General features: G+C 40.9%; 1 non-coding gene across 1 annotated transcript; it reads left to right on the top strand.

The window, feature by feature from the left end:
• The first annotated feature begins 4,175 nt into the window (after window positions 1-4,175).
• Window positions 4,176-4,281, top strand: LOC111725259. The gene has a single exon (XR_002773364.1). It is a non-coding gene; the product is annotated as a U6 spliceosomal RNA (small nuclear RNA).
• Window positions 4,282-17,116: the final 12,835 nt, after the last annotated feature.

Below are 17,116 nucleotides of genomic sequence, written 5' to 3' on the forward strand. Positions count from 1 at the left end.
GCCCTACTCCTTTGAGCCACAGGTGCCGCCCAATAATCAGACTTTTTAATAAAGCCATTCTAGCAGGGGTAAGTTTATATCTCATTGTGATTTTAAGTTGCATTTCCCTAATAAATTAGTGACATTTGAGTATTTTTTCATTTGCTTCTTGGCCATTTGTCTACCCTCTTTTAAAAAGCATCTGTTCATATTTTTTACCCACTTTTTAATGGGATATTTTGGTTTTTGTCTTGCTGATTTTCTTGAGTTCTTTGTAGATTCTGGATGGTAGTACATTATTGGATGTACAGCTTGTGAATATTTTCTCCCTTTTTGTAGGTTGTCTACTTGCTCTGTTGATTATTTCCTTAGCCATGTGTAAGCTTTTAAATTTAATCAAGTCTCATTTATTTATCATTGTTGTTGCTGTGATTGCCTTTGGGCTCTGACTCCTAAATTCTTTGTCTAAGCCAATATCTGGAAGAGTTTTTCTTATATTTTCCTCCAGAATTCTTATGGTTTTATGCCTTACAGTTAAGTCTTTTGCCTATCTTGAATTAATTTTTGTGAATCCCAATTTTTATGAGTGGTGAGAGATAAGGATTCTGTTTCATTTTTCTGTATGTGGTAACCCAATTTTCAAACCATCTTTTATTGAATTGGGCTTCTTCTCCCATTGTCTATTATAGTCTGCCTTGTCAAAAATTAGTTGGCTATATGTGGATAGTTTTGTATCTGAGTTCTCTGTTCTGCTCCATTGATCTATGTCTCTATGCTTATATCAAGATCAGGCTGTTTTGGTTACTACAGCCTTGCTGTAGAGTTTGAAATTTGGAACCAGAAGAGAGCCTGAATAGTCAAAGTAATCTTAAGTAAAAAGAACAAATATGAAGATATCACTGCATTACCCAACTTCAAACTATACTACATATACAAGCCTATAATAACCAAAAAAACATGGTACTGGTACAAAATTAGAGGCACTATCAATGGAATGGAATAGAGAACTCAGATATAAAGTCATCCACTTACAGCCACATGATCTTTAACAAAGCAAACAGCAATGCATACTGGGGAAATGAAGCCCCAGTTAATAAATGGTACTGAGTAAACTGGATAGCCACATACAGAAGAATGAAACAAAACCCCTATCTCTCACCACTCACAGTAATTAATTCAAGGTGGATATATGACTTAACTGTACAACATGAAGTCACAAGAATTCTAGAGGAAAATGTAGGGAAAAAAACCTTCTAGATATTTACTTAGGCAAATAATTTATGAATAAGACCCTAATGGCAATCCAGCAACAACAAAAATAATTAAATGTTTTTTAACATGTGACAGATATATTGATGGCTGAGCTCTAACCTCACCTTCTAAATAGTTTCTTCCAAAGCAAACACTATTGTGAGTTTCCTTTCTTTGTCTCTATTACCAATGTTAGACAAGGAGGGTCCACAATCCTTCATCTCTTTCTACAATCATTGAATTCCAGGAGGAAAGATCATTACTAAATTCCACTTGTTTCCACAGCACCAAGGTGTTTTGACCAAGAGCAACTGAGTCATGGTAGACTGTGTAACTGTTCAGTGAAGCCCTGTGCCTCCCTCTGGGAGGGTGATGGGTTACTGTGCTCTGCCTTGTTGGGCTCAGCCAAGGTGGATGACATGGGTCCAGAGTGAAGTGAGTCTTTTCCAGGTCGAGTTTTAGAGCAAGAAAGTGCTTGGCTTCCCCTCTGCCCAGCAACCAGCATTGCTCCCAGGAACAGCTGCTCTACCAGCTAGACTGCCCAAGTTTGGCTGCTCACAGGGCTGACTTAGTGAGGGGAGGCTGGCTGAGTTGCATTAGACATGCAGCATAAGGGGAAAAGAAATGTGCCTTGTGTTAAGCCACAGAAATTCCCATAACCTATTTTGCATGATACAGAGTAAAGCATTCATTATTTCCAAAGGGATGGAAAGTATCTTCCAGCTTTACCCCAGAATACCTGGCTTTTAATTCTGCCTCTTCCTACTAATGAAATATCAGCCTAGTGATATAAACTTTGGGAGTCTCTACCCAGACTATCCATCTCACAGGGTCATGGAACAAAACAAGATATGGAGATGCTTCTGCTTCACAGAGATAGGTGTTAGCCCCAGGGAGGGCTTCTGGAGATGTGGAAGAGTAAGACTTAGCCTTCTGTAGCTTCCAGGTCCCCCCACAGGTCCTCCCTCCTTATGAGCAATGGAGGGGGTGACATCCAACTCAGGTTTGACAACTGGAAATTGGTGGAGGATGATGCCAGGAAGATGACAGAGAAGGAGAAGGAATGGCCCCCATCCTTAGGGGGCTTGCCCCTGGAAGAAATATCACAAACTTCTCATAAGTTGTCAGTATACTTTCAATGTAACATTTGGTGGGGGAAAACTGTGAGCCACTGTCAACCACAAGGAACAGGCTGCGTAAGAGGTGGTTGAAGGGGGATAAAGTCCATCATGGCAGGTGTACTGGGACACAAAGAGATAGAAAGGGGCCGGTGTGTGATCACATATCCACACACACACACATTCTCAGACACAACCCTTGATAAAGTCGTTGCCATTTTCTCCATGTTTTTCAATGAGAAACCAGAGGCTCTGAGACGCCTGCGTGACTTCAGAGCCCATGTCCTCTAGCCTTGTCTCATTCCTGTCTTTCAGAGGACTGTTGTGATTGGCACTTTACATCACTTGTGGACCTGGAAGTGCCAGTGGCATATTCCATTAAAGCTCATGTCCTCGCTCCTTCCCTCCTAAATTAGGTGGTTAAATTCTCTCTTTCACATGGGCCTTTGGCAGATTCCACTACCTGCAGGGCCTAATTGAGCAGGAGTCTCCTGGGGACTCCACTCTGCTATTTCCTGATGAGCAAGGCGAGAAGGGAAGGGAGAACTCGACCATGCTCATTAATGAGGGACCACGTTTGTCATCCCTCTTACCGCATCATCACCATTTTAATTAACCATCTTTGCCATTGGGCCTGCAAGTAATTGTTCTCTGCATTGTTCAGAAGAGTAGGATGGATACTTTCACAGTGCGGGCTTTCCCCTCCACCATCCATTACTAATTAAAACATGAGACGCTTTAACTGTCCCCGCAGAAGGCCGACAAGTCAGGTAGTATGCGACCCTCATTAGCGCTGGGGGGGATTACAAGCCCTGTGATTATTATGCAAACCCCAGTATCCCTTCCGAAGTCACTGCTTGCTAGGAAAGAGTGATGTGCTAATGGAGGTGTTTGACCTAGAGAGCAAAGGTAAAAGATAATTTTTTATTCCAGCACCAGGATGAGATAGCATTTACCTTCTTACATGGAGGATAATTCTCTAGTTAAGCAATAGGTAAAAAGCAAAGGAGGAAAAAAGCTCTCCAAATTCCAGCTCTGGAAAAGCTTATATTAAAAGGAGTCCAGGGCAGTGCCTGTGGCTCAAAGGAGTAGGGTGCCAGCCCCATATGCCAGGGGTAGCAGGTTCAAACTCAGCCCAGGCCAAAAAATGCAAAAAAAAAAAAAAAAGAAAGGAGCCCAGTAAACAAAGGCTTACTGCAACTCAGGATTGTGGAAATAAAGACTCTTCTGGGACTGGTTCTAGGGTAAAAAAAAAAAAAAAGTAGATTGGTAAAAAGTCCACTTAGTTGCTGGCTCTATGAAAATGAATACAACAGAAAGCAAAGCAAAGTATATGAAAGATTTTTAAAAGTGTATTGTAGAAACAGCCTCCTAAGACTGCTTTCAGATCCAGGAAATAGAAGGAAAAACAAGGCTAACACAAGCAATATGAATTGAACCAATGACTGGTCGTGGTTCCAGATTTCTGAAGCATATTGTGGCAGAGTCATTCTCTGTGGTGTTCATCACGGATCCACCTGTACAAAAAGCAGCAGGTTCTCCTGATCCTTCTGTAACTAGAGTGTCATTAATCTATCTGGGAGAATATCCTTGATTTAGCTCAGGTATCCCATTTCTTCAGCTACTCTTCAGTCTGAGAGACCACCAGGCATCCTCAAACTATGGCCTGCGGGCCACATGCGGCCCACCTAGGATATTTATCTGGCCCGCTGGGTGTTTTTGTTGCTGCTGCCTGTCCTGCTTAGCAGCCGACTCATCCCGAGGCCTGCAGTCTGGCCCTCCAATGGTCTGAGGGAACTGGCCCCCTGTTTAAAAAGTTTGAGGACTGTGCTGCTTTGGCAGCACATATACTAAAATTGGAATGATACAGAGAAGATTAGCATGGCCCCTGCACAAGGATGACATGCAATTTCGTGAATCGTTCCATATTTAAAAAAAAAAAAAAAGTTTGAGGACCCCTGGACTATACAAATAGATAATGGTCAGATTATATATTAAAATAGAACTCTCACCCATAATAACCAAAAAGAAAACCAGTCCATTTTCTAGGCCAACCAGGCCACAAATCCAACCTACTATCTGTAAGTTGATCATGTGAAAGTCAGACCACCATGTCTACTCATGATCCAGGAAGTCAAACAATAACCCCTCTGTTAATTAACTTCAAATGGCCAGACATAGTTAATAACTCACAGCTTCCCTAATTTTTATCCCTACTTCTAATTTAGCACCCTACAGAAAAAGCCAGACATGCCCTCTAACCAGTCACATGGGCTGCCCTGTCCTAGGGAGCAGTCCCTGACATCCCCAGGGAAACAACCCAACCTCCAATCAGAACATATCAGAAACCATCCTGGAACCATATCAGAAACTATGAGAAGCTCTCCCACTCCCCTGCTTACCCGTGAGTCTCTGCCAAACACGAGTGATGGTGCCTGACTCCCTTGCTATAGCACTCTTCTGAGTGAATGACCTTTACTTTTCCTATTTTTTGATACTTATTTATTTCTGTACTTCTCTCGCTGCCCTCTGCCCCGTGTTTCTTATTTTGTTATTGATGTTGTTTGTTTGTTTTCATTTCTTCCATGCCAGGATCACATCTTTAATAACTTCCTAGGTTGATTGGGTAAGACCCTTCATTCCTTTTCCTGTCCTTTGGATGAACCAAAATCATCCTAGGTTATCCTAGCATAATTGGTACATTAGTTATCTATTGTGAAAGAAATTACCTCAAATCTTGGAAGCTTAATACAACATCCGTTATAATATTATCGTACAATATCTGTGGTTTAGGAGTCTGGGCACAGCTGAGCTGGGTGCCTCTGTCCCCAATCAAGGCTTCAATCAATGTCTTTCCATGGACTACATTTATTTCAAGGCTCATTGGGGGCAGAATCTGTTTCCATGCTCATTCAGTAGTTGTTGGTGGGCTTCTTTTTCTCATAAGTTTTTGGACTCAGGGACTCAGTTTCTCCGGAACTATTTCTTGCTACATGAGCTATAAGGCAGCTTATAACATGGCACCCGGCTTCACCAAGTTGGGCATTAGAATGAGAAAGTGTCAGCCAGTCAGAAGTCACAGTCTTTTATGATCTAATCTCAGTACTGACATCTTATTACTTTGGCCCTATTCTGTTCATTAGAAGCAGGTCATCAAATTCAGCCAACAATTGAGAGAAGAATTATTACATAAGAGTTGAAGACCTGGAGGCTGAATCACTGGGAGCCATTTTCATGCTCTGCAGTAGCACAGTTAGCTGGGGAGCTGGCCTGCTCGCTCTTCAAGCCTGCAGTTCTCTCTGTGCACAAATTTCCCCCTTGTTCTTGAATTGGTCCCTGCCTCTCTCACCTCCCCAAATGATCAGCAAAACCTTCCTGTTTTCTCCTTTGAGAAAACAAACACTGAAGGGCTCTACTCTCACTTTCTCTTTACCATTATCCTGTGAGTGAGAAAGAATAGTTGTTTTGTTTATAGGCTTCAGGGAGATTATTTTGCTTAGGGACAGAGCCAGGGTGAGAGGAGCTCAGTGGGTTCTGATTCTTTCTTCAGTGAACTCAGACCACCAAATGCATTGCAGTTCTGCCTGAAATTCCACTCTTATGCCACTGGAAGGATGGTATGTGTCAGTGGATGAGAAAGCTCCTCCCAGAGCTGATGATGACTGTTTTCAGTTTTCAATTCAAGGATGCCTCCCTTTCCTGGGCTAGAGAAGGTATTGCATGCTAATTTAAAAATGCACTAAGATTCTTTTGCTTGCACTAAGGTGGAAATCTCAATATTTAAATATGACATGCACTTTTCAGCTCTCTAACCAGGATAACATTCTTGGATATTCCACACTCATCTGGACTCCCTAGCTGGTATAGCTAAGTGACAGGACACAAAGGGATTTTGCCTCCAGCCAACAATCACACCACTGTGACTAACAATGGGAAATTTCTCCCACAAGATGAGGGGATGTCCTGATCTTTTAAAATAACCTTCCCCGGGGCAAGATTGCTGCCCACAGTGAAATCTATTAATAACTTCACCCTGCTTTAATCCTATAAGGCTCGTGGCAAATTTCCATTAGATGTTTTTCTTCCAATTCATTTGGGAAACAAGGGACAAATCTCTGTATGCAAATCAAAGAGACAAACTTCCTAAACAAAGGAACTTCAAAGAAAGAATGTGTATGTATTATTAATTTGTCTCCAATCCCAACTCATAGGCATCTTATAGGAAAAAGGGGGACTGACTTTAGATACCTCAATTTTAAAAAAGGACATTCATAATATTAATAATCACTGATCCTACAAGCATAATGGAGAAAAATTGCCACATGGTTCTGCTAAGAAGTTTGAGGTCCATTTGGGGATTTTCTTGAGGATCACCATAACATGTTTTAAAAATGCAAAGACAATGTATGTATGTGTTTATCACATATATTAAGGCAAAGACAAAACTCACAGGTAACTACCTGTAGCGTATGGTTATTTCAAAGAGGCCAGGCAATTTCTACCATCCCACACTCCTTCTCTCCACCTATCCTCAACATTCATGGACATTGCTGCTGGGCTCTTTTATGTTTAAGCATTTACTAACTTCTCCTGATGCTCAAATTTGGAGATATGAGGACTATAACATTGCAAAAATCGTTACGTTTAGCCAAACCCAGAAACTTCATTTTGAAATTAACATGCAGTATCCAAGATCACTAGCTATCACTGTGACTTCCCCGATACACCAGATTTCCCCCACAGCAGAGTTACATTGCTCATTTTTTAAACAATTCATCATCTAAAGCACGGACATCTCAAGCTCAACAAACCAAAGCTACGTTCATCTGCTCATCTATCATGAATCTGCCATCTTCTCTCCTATCAGGGAATGGTTGCAGCAAACACATGTAATTGGTTACCAAATTCTGCATCTAGTTCTTCTGGAGCTTCTTCTGCTATAATTCTTTCTCTGGAACCCACAAATCTACTTCTTTCCTGATTTGTGGTAACAAACTGCTCCCTGGCCTCCATTCTCTGCTCTGAACCCAGAGGGATTTCACAAAACCATGGATGTGATAATGCCATCCCAATGGTTTTCAGAATGAGGACCGAGGTTCTGAACTTCTGTCTTTTTCTCCTGCCCACATGCAATCTTTTTTAAAATCCGAAAATATATTAAGGATTCTACCACTTTTCACCACCAACACTGCCCCCACTGTGGCTCCAGGCAGCATCACCTCCTGCTCGGATCACCGCAAGAATCTCCTCTCTGTTTCCATTGCATTCGTTCTTGGCCCTTGTAGGATGTCCTCACCATAACAGACAGAGTGATACATTTCAAAACGAAGGTCAGGTCAATCCTCTGCTTAAAATTCTCTAGTAGTTTCCTTTCTCACTTAGAATAAAAGCCCAACATTCATCAAATGGGCCAGGAGGCTCATCACAGTCAGTGCCTCCTCCTCTCTGCCCAAGGTGCCCTTGGTAACCTCATCTCCTGCCACTCTCCCCCCACCAATCCCACTACCCAACAGCCATACTGCCTTCCTCTTTGTTCCTCACACACGCCAGTTACACGTCAAGCTCAAGGGCTTTATATTTGCTTTTCTCTCCATCTGGAACATTCTTCACCCTAGGGGCCCCCTCTCTTACCTCTTTCAGGACAAAGGTCAAATGCCATATCCTGTGCCGGCGCCCCCTGCCATAGGCATTCTCTGCTCCTCTCCTCCATGTTAAGTTTGTCCTTGGCATTTATAATCATCAGACATCCTGTATATTTTATGTATCTTTTTATTAGATCATAATTGTGTACATTAATTCTGTCATAGGATACAGTGTGTTGCTTCCATATACAGTTTGAAAAACTCTCATCCAACTGGCTAACATAGCCGTCATGTCTTTCTCATAATTGTTGTGTTAAGACATTTATATTCGACCTTTAGACAAATTCACACGTACCCTAATAGGATAAATCATAGGCGTGATCCCCACAATATCATGAAGAGAATGATATTTTATGTATCTTGTTGACTTTCTCATTGTATACAGTACAAACTCACAAGGAAAGGCATTTTTAAAAATGAGTTTGTAACTGACAAACCTCCAGAATCTAAAATGCTGCCTGTTGCCCATACCTATCTTTGTCCATGCGATTCTGTTTCCCCTGTGATGTGCTCCAGTGGAGAAACTTCTCTTCATCCTCCCAAACCCAGCTGAACCATTATCTACCAGATGCAAACCCCACCCCCCACCACCTCTTTCCTTCAGTCAGAATGAAGGCTCCTTTATCTCCCTGATCAGAACGCTCTGTACAAGACTCTAGTTCAATATAATGTAGTTGTATCACACTTAGTGTTTAGATGTCTCTGTCTCCTGTCTTCTTCATCCTTGTGGCTGCTGTAATACCCAGCCATAGAGCTAAAGGCTATCAGTATAGCAGATACATCACAATATAGACTGTAATGAACATTTGTTGCATTCTCCATTACACTGAGTAAGGAAAAGAAAATAATTTTTGAGGTCATTTCTTACACTGTAAGGCTATCTGATGGAACCAAACGCAGTGCTAGGGGAACAAAGAAGTTCCAGAAGGCTGATTAATTCAGTGTTTCCCAAACCTGCCTGGTCATTAAGTGTTATCCAGAAACTCATTTAAAAACTACAGATTCCTAGGATCAGCTCTAGACATACTGAATCAGAATTTCCCCCAGAGAATCCAGAAAAGCTCTAGCACTAACAAATGCCACAGAGGAATCTTACAACCAAGCGAGTTTGGGGAAACCCTGGACAAACTCTCTGCAACTAATGCAGAAGCTTGGTGCATATAGTAACTGTTATATCACATATTTTCTTTAGATATTTTGATGGCTAATATGGGTGAAAGTTTTCTATCTTGTCTGCTCCCTTAAAAATTCTCGTGCACTTCTCTGAGATGGTTGGAGCAGAGGACTGAAGAACTCCAGGGTTTCCATAATGTTCTCTCACAGATTCATGAGTTCACTTTTAAAGATGTGTCTTCTGTTGGCCTCAGTTCACCCATCTGAAAAATGAATACGATGCCACCTCCTCACAAGGGTATGGGAAAGTTTAATTATATTTTGAAATTCGTTGCATCTGTCAAAGAGTAAAGACTTGCGAGGTCTAATTAAGAGCAATGAGTTAGTATTCCAGGGTTATCATACTGTTAATGTCATGTCTGCATTTAAATTCATAGATTAAAGAGCCCCTGGGTTTTCATTTTAAATCGCTTCCACATCCCCTTGCTGACTGGAGCCCTGCAATCGAGCCCCTCTTAGGCCAAGGTGGCATTTCTTAATCTGTCTTTTCTGGAATCTCATGTAGGTTGGCGCCATGCCAGCCCTGATGCAATCTGCCCTGACACTTGAGCAACCCCAACTTCAGATGCCTCATTTGCAAAAGGAGGAATATTTACTCCAAAGGGCTCTAGTGAGAATAAGAGAATAGAAGCTAAACAAGTGGGAATTATTTTTAAAAAGAAAAAGACTGTTAAGAGACCAAAGAATCCAAGGCAACGCAGAGTCCAAGTTCCCAGAGATATGAGATTTGGAAGAGGAGAGATGGAGTAGGTCTTTTACAGCCAAGAGATTCTGAAGTATCTCTTCCTGTTTCAGGGAAGCAAAGCCCTAGGTGGGGTTATGTGGGCTAGATATTTACATAAGCAGTGGGCAGCTGGAAATAATCACAAATGGGGGAACCCACCTTGGCATTACATTTTGGCACCAGCTTCCCTCTGCTGCTGTGTGTGATGTGTGTAAGGAAGTTAGGATTTGTCTCCCAATGACTAGATGTCTAGGTTGGGGGTTATCAATAATACAAAGTTCTTCTTACATCTTTTCACCTTGCTTCTAGGCATCCTTCCCAGCTCTTGTCCATGACCTTTTAGATACCTTGATCTGCCCTATACCTCAGATCTTAGAAGTATCTGAATTAAACATCATTTTCAGGAGTCAATATTACTTATGTCTATCTTTACAAGATCCAAGGCCAGCTACCTGGTCAGAGAAATTTGTCCAGCTACTGATCTAATAAGTCAGGACACTTGTATGGACTTCTCCAGGTAATGTCCCTCTCAGTGATTTTTCTAAAACAAATGTGTGGACTAACTACTAGAATGCAGGATGAACGGGGAGGGGGAATGTTTGAAGGTGGGAAATCTTAGAGTGGTCCTCTAACCACTCTTCCTGGGAAATAGCACATCTGCCCTGTGCCCTAAGAGTGTGATGATGCTTGTATTAGTCAAGGTGAGGGAGAGAGAGAGATTTTTACAGAATTGAGAAATTAGCTCATACAAAGCTATGAACTTGGGTAAGAGCCAATAAGGGCAGCAAGCTAGCAATGCAGGCAGGGTTTCTAGGTTGTAATCTTGGAGGGAATAAATCTCCTCTTAATTCTTCCAACTGATTGGATGAGATCTACCCCAATTATGGAGAAGAATCTGCTTTACTCAAAGTCCACTGACGTGGATGTTTATCACATGTAAAAAGTTGCAATCTCTAGATTGATGTTTGATCAGACAACTGTGCACCATAGCCTAGACAGGTCGACACATGAAGTTACCCATCACAGTTCAATTCCATTCTATGCTGTTGTTGTCCTCTGGGGGAAAACTGCCTTGCTTCTTTCTCCCTCTCAGTTCTCCTTTCTCTGCCTCTCCTATCACGGCAGAGTGAGAGGGGAAGGGCGGCATATGGACCAACAGAGGATGAGGGGTAGTGGCAATGCAGAATTTATGCAAAGGTACTGTTATTTCTAAAGGTGTTCCAAGTCACTTTTTAAAATGTAAGCATTTTTAAAGCTCTCAAATTTGGTGAATTCAATGCCTGTACCCACGACCATCTTCAATTTTTTACTCTTAGAACAAACTGTCTAAGAAGAACTGAAAAAATTGTGGTTACTTCCTCCAGGGAAGAGATAAAATAATTTTTAAAGTGTGGCGAAGGGTAAAAATTGGAACCCACACAAAATGTGCACAGACTTTGGCACACAGTGAAAGTACCACTCGCTAAGCATCTTGCCTATCTCCTTATTAGGTATGGCACCACCCAGCCTGGAGAAGAACAATTCTCTTATCTTCTCTGGCCAGCTGGCTCCTGGTGTTCTCCAGGCAATAGATCAGAGAGAATTGTTTCCAGCTCCCAGCTTCCAACCAGCAACCCAACGGCCTCCCTACCTCCCTGCTGCCTTACTAATTCTCAGTACATTTCACAGCCAGTTTCCAAGATGGGCTATACAAATGCTGCTCAACTTATGACAGGGTTACATCTTGATAAACCCATCAGAAGTTGAAAATATCGAAAGTCAAAAATGCATTTAATATAGTTGACCCTTGATCAACATAAATTTGAATTGCTCAAGTCCATGGATGCATGACTTTTCTCCCAGTAAGTTGCAGAATGAGCCCAGCTCTCCTGCCTCCCCTTCAAGCTTTTCTGCTTCTTCTGCCCCTGTCACCCTTGAAACAGCAAGAGCAACTCCTCTTCCTCCTCCTCAGATGGCTCAATGTCAACGAGGATGAGGATGAAGACCTATATGAATAGTAAATGTATTTCCATTTAATGAATAGTAAATGGATTTTCTCTTCTTTATGAGTTTTTGTTAACGCTATCTTTTCTTTTTCCTAACAGTATATCATATAAAAATCATATAAAAATTACATATCATATAAAAATTACATATCATATTAAAATGGGTATTAATTGGCCATTTATGTTATTGGTAAGGTCAACAGTAGGCTATTAATAATTAGGTTTGGGGGGAGTCAAAAGTTACATACACATATTTTAAGTGGGGGGCCGATGGCCCTAACTGGCACATTATTCAAGAACCACCTGAACACGTAACCTGCTGAACATCCTAGCTCAGCCTGGCCTACCTTAAATGTGCACAGAACACCTACATTGGCCTATAGTTGGGTAGAAATCATCTGACACAAACCCTTTTGCATAATAAAGTATTGACTATCTCACCTACCACATATAACTAGCTTGGGAAAAAAAGTAAAATTCAAAGTATTGTGTCAAAATTGCAACTATTTCATGCCACAATGAAGTAAAAAAGAAAATTGCTAAATAGAACCATCATCAGTTGAAGACCAAAATAATTGCTGGTGTGAGTGGCTGTAGATGTTCAGCTCCATTTTGCAGAAAGAAGTATGAAACTTGGTGATGAGGTGCTCTTCAGTGAGAGCCAGAAATAGGATCTATGATAATTGATTACTCAGTGGATTAAGACTACAGGTCAGGTGGTCAAGATAACTCAGTCAAGGCCAGACTAAATTCAAGTTCTATAACACCCATGCAATGACCAGCAATAACTACTGGTTTCTTGGGGTCATGGTATTTAGCTATTTTCTGGGTGTGTGGATGTAAATGGGGGCATGGTGAGGATGATGATGGTGATACCATTTATTGAGCATACAGCTCATTATATCTGCTAAGCTTAGGCATTCCCATCTCTGTTTACAAATGAGGAAATGAGGCCCACCATCACCTTCTAAGCAAGAGTAGCAGAGCATAGATTCAGTCTCTGGTGTGACTTACCCACTCTCCTAAGATACTGGCATCTGAATGTGTGGTTCCCCTGGCCACCCTATCTAAATCACTGTAGAATCTGTGATGTATGCAAATTATACACATTCATCCTATAGAAAAATCAAGGTTAATTTATCCAATTTTGAATTTACCAAATTAAAAATTTGTCTCACACAGCCTTAGATTTCAAATTTAAGAATTTTCAAGCTAGAGTTTGATGTCATACATCTTGGCTTCATCTATCGGAGGCACCTGTGAGGGATTGGGGAAGGGATTTAACATCATTGGCTCTTGTTAAGTGAGATGCACGAGAGCACGAAAGAATGGACATCAGTGGTTAGCAGTCTCCACACCTGTGGCGTAGGCAGCCACGGGATTACTTCTATAAATAATGGCGGGAGCAGTTAGCCTAGCTCCTCCTTTGGCTCAGCTTGCTCGGAGGACACTTGATCGGCACTCCCCTACTAAGACTGCTGCTGGGCGACTGCTGCTGAGATGTTCGCTCCTACAAATATTGACTGTGACTTCTAAGGTGCTTCGGCACCTGAGACCTGAACGAGACCTACCCCGAGTAAGCTGGCGCAGTGACCGCATCCAGACAGTGGAGTGGAGTGGGCCTAGCATCCCAGCTCCAATGAGGCCCTGGGTCAGACTGGAGACAGGGCATCGCGGGCCCGACATTCATCATATACAGAAAATAAGCCTAAGGAGAAGGTAGGAAACCAGTTATTTCACAGAGATTTGTTTCATGTCTGCCAATAGGAAATGCTGAAGTTGGGAACCTTATTTAAATAAATTATAAATGAGGTGGAAAGGCCAATGGCCGGAGAGCTTACTCTCCTTGTCTGAGGTCCTCTACTATGCAGTACTGTATATCAGGAGACTGACCACCATTTTTTGCCTTTACTCACAGAGATTTTTTTATACTTTTCATTTATCCTGAGACTTCTCTGAAAACTCCCATTCAACTTCTTTTGAGAGTTCCCATAGGAAAATAGATTTCTTTTTACCAAAGAAATTGCCTTAGAATTGTCTTTCCTGGAATACATGTGTTCTGTTAAGTGTAGATACTGAGATATCTTGGTGGGCTCAGAAATTAATTTCCTTTACGTTTCATGGCCTTGCACACTGGCTCCCACTGTTGATTTTTACTCATATATCACTCTCTCCAATTACGAACCCTGCTGGAGAAAAACTGGCTGGAGGAAACATAAAAGTAGATCAATCATAATATTTATACCTCCTGGGGAGAAACCCATTCCATTTTCCTGGTCCACAAATACGATATTAAATTAACTTTCTTTTAATTTATCAAGTGCAAGGCATTTGTTCATTCATGCATTCGACATATATTTATTGAGTGCCTACCACATATCAGACACTGTTGACGTGGCCAGAGATAGGTGTAGCAAATCAAACTCCAGAGGCCCTGTCTTCATAGAACTTACCTTCTAGCAGCTTATGTGTGGGGAAGGGGGACGGGGGTGAGAGAGTGTGTGTAAGAACATACCCTCCCTCACACACGTCAATTCTAACACCTGAGAAGTTGATTATTTAGCACATTTATCCCTTATCTTCCATAGCCTTAATAATATTAAATGCAATATCATTAGTGAAGTGTAACATAGTTAGACAGAAGTAAACAAATCATTAAGTATATAGCTCAATGAATTTTCAGAAGACTATTTCATTGCAGTCACCTTCTATATCAGTAATTGAAGCATTGCTATACTCCCATGAAACCTCCTTTGCACCCCACCGGCACCCCCTTTCCCCACAGAGAACCACCATTCTTATTTCCACCACAGTCGATTACTCTTTTAACTTTACACAAATTCAGTCTTACAATAAGCACTTTTTTAAAGGTGTCTGGCTTATGTCATTCAAGCTTTCTTTTTTGATATTTCTCTATAGCGTGTGTGACAGTGGTTTGTTCATTTTTGTTGTGTATTATATTGTACAGTTATATCAATTTATCCATTCATTCTACCATTGGAATTTGAATTATTTTCAGTTTGGGGCTATTGATAATATAACACGGATATGAATATTCTCATACATACCGTTGGGGCATACATTTGTTGAATCAAAGTCTAGAAGTGAAATTGCTGTGTTTGTTATAGGGTCAGCACAGGTCCTATGTCAGATATTGGCAAACAGTTTTCCAGAATGGTTGTTCTCTTTGACACCCCCTCCAGGTATACATCAGAGCTCCATTTGCTCACCAACACTAGATGTTTTGCATGTTTGTTTGTTTGTTTGTTTTTGCTATCTGGTTGGGTACAGGGTGCCCAGGGGAACCACACATTCAGATTAACATATACATTTCTCTGGTGACTACAGAGAATTTTTTACATTGGACATTTGGATATTATCTTTTGTGAGGTGCTCCTTTAAATCTATTTTTCAGTTTTTTTTTTTTTTATTTCAAATTACTATGAAGATACAAATGATTAAGTACACTGTTTTCAGGTCTAGGGTAAAGTTCAAGTTGTAGTTGAGCCCTTCACCCAGAGGGGGTGCTGTACACCCTCACATGGGCGCATTACGTGACAACTGGCCAATCACCCGCCCGCCTTCCTTTTCTCCTCTTCCTCCATCTGGCATTTTCTTGCTGAGTTGTAGGAGTTCTTTTTAGATTCTGGATAGTAATCCTTCATAGTATTACAACTGTCTTTTCTCACTCTGTACCTTGGAATTTCCTCTCTGTCTTGATCAACAACATAAATCCTGAACTTTACAGTATAGTAGCTCAAGTTTTCAGTCTTCTATTTTTATGATTAACACTTTTTATGTCCTGCTTAAATGGTTTTTTGCCTTACCACAGTGCTAAAGATAAATTTTTTTCATTTTCCTCTGGAAGATTTATTGTGTATACTTTAGTGTTTATATCTATATTATATATGAAATTAATTTCTGAGTATAACATTACTATGAATTGAAAGTCATTTTTCCCTCCATGAATATTTTATGTGAATGATTTTTGAGGGAAGGTAAAAAAGATAACCAGGAAGTGAAGCTAAAAATAGTATTAATATTAAATAATGAAAATAGCAAACCCTTTATAGAGAACTTATACACAAATATAACCCTGCACATTTTCACATATGTAACTCATGTCATGTGCCATGACTTAGATACTTTTATTGTGACGTCCATGTTACAGATTAAGAAACAGAGGCTCATGGAGGTCATGTCATGTGTTCAAGGTCACACGACTAGTGAGTGGCAAAACCAACAGGTGAGACTAGTTTTCCTCACCACAGGGCAAAGTCTCCTCTCAATAAACCTTACATTGTTTGCGGCCCATTATATAAGTGGGGTTACAATGTTAAATTTGGACAATTTATTTACACAGTGCAACTTCTATCATTTCATAAAAATCAAATAATAAAAAAGAAATGTGTAGCTGCAAGATTAGGGTGTCTTTTCCCCACCTGTCTCTCATCGTTGCCTGATTTTAGTACCTCTGCTTACATTTCAAGCAGACAAGAACTACTCCGAGAGCAATTTTCCTTTAATTTTAAAGAGTGTGTTGTTATCGCAGTCTCCAGTACACGGGGCATGCTGAAAGTGGAGCATTTAGGTCCATTTTCCATCATATCCCACCCTGTTAGCAGTTGCTGTGATTCTACCAAGAGCTTCAAGCACAGTTTCCATTTCAACTTTCCTCGTTTCTGTGGCTCGAAGCCAGTCCTTTAAAATCAATTTTGCCTGTCTTTGATTCTAGTGGTTGCATTTCTACTTGATTTCCATTTCTTAGGCTTTCTTTCTTTTATTTAGATCCTGGCTTCCACTCAAAATGGGAGGAGAAATGAGCCTAAAGCTTTAAATACTGATGGCACCAGAAAACTTGGGAGCTGCAGGATGGCCACTGGCTTGTGTGTGTGGCAGCCAGGGTAACCTGTCTCAATTGCAACACGCTCCTCGACCATTAAGCCAAATGAAATGGCCAAGGAGCAGTATGTGGTTTGAGGCGTTTGGAGGAAATGCCTCATGAGATGGACTCACTAGGCAAACCTGGTGAAGAAAGTGTAGTTGGTCCTTCTCAAACAATTAGCCCTCCTCATGAGAGAGCAAGGCAAATATTTAAGGCACCCAAATCATATCACGCAGCTCTAATTAGGTTTTAGATCCAGTGGCCCATATGACTAAATAGTTTATAAATAGAACTTTAGATGTAGAAAATAGAAGCACAAAGCATTAAGTCATGACTGAATGAGTTTGATTTAATTAAAA

Source organism: Otolemur garnettii, unplaced genomic scaffold (assembly GCF_000181295.1).
Source record: "Otolemur garnettii isolate 467f Iridium unplaced genomic scaffold, OtoGar3 scaffold00034, whole genome shotgun sequence".
In the NCBI taxonomy this organism is placed as follows: domain Eukaryota; kingdom Metazoa; phylum Chordata; class Mammalia; order Primates; family Galagidae; genus Otolemur; species Otolemur garnettii.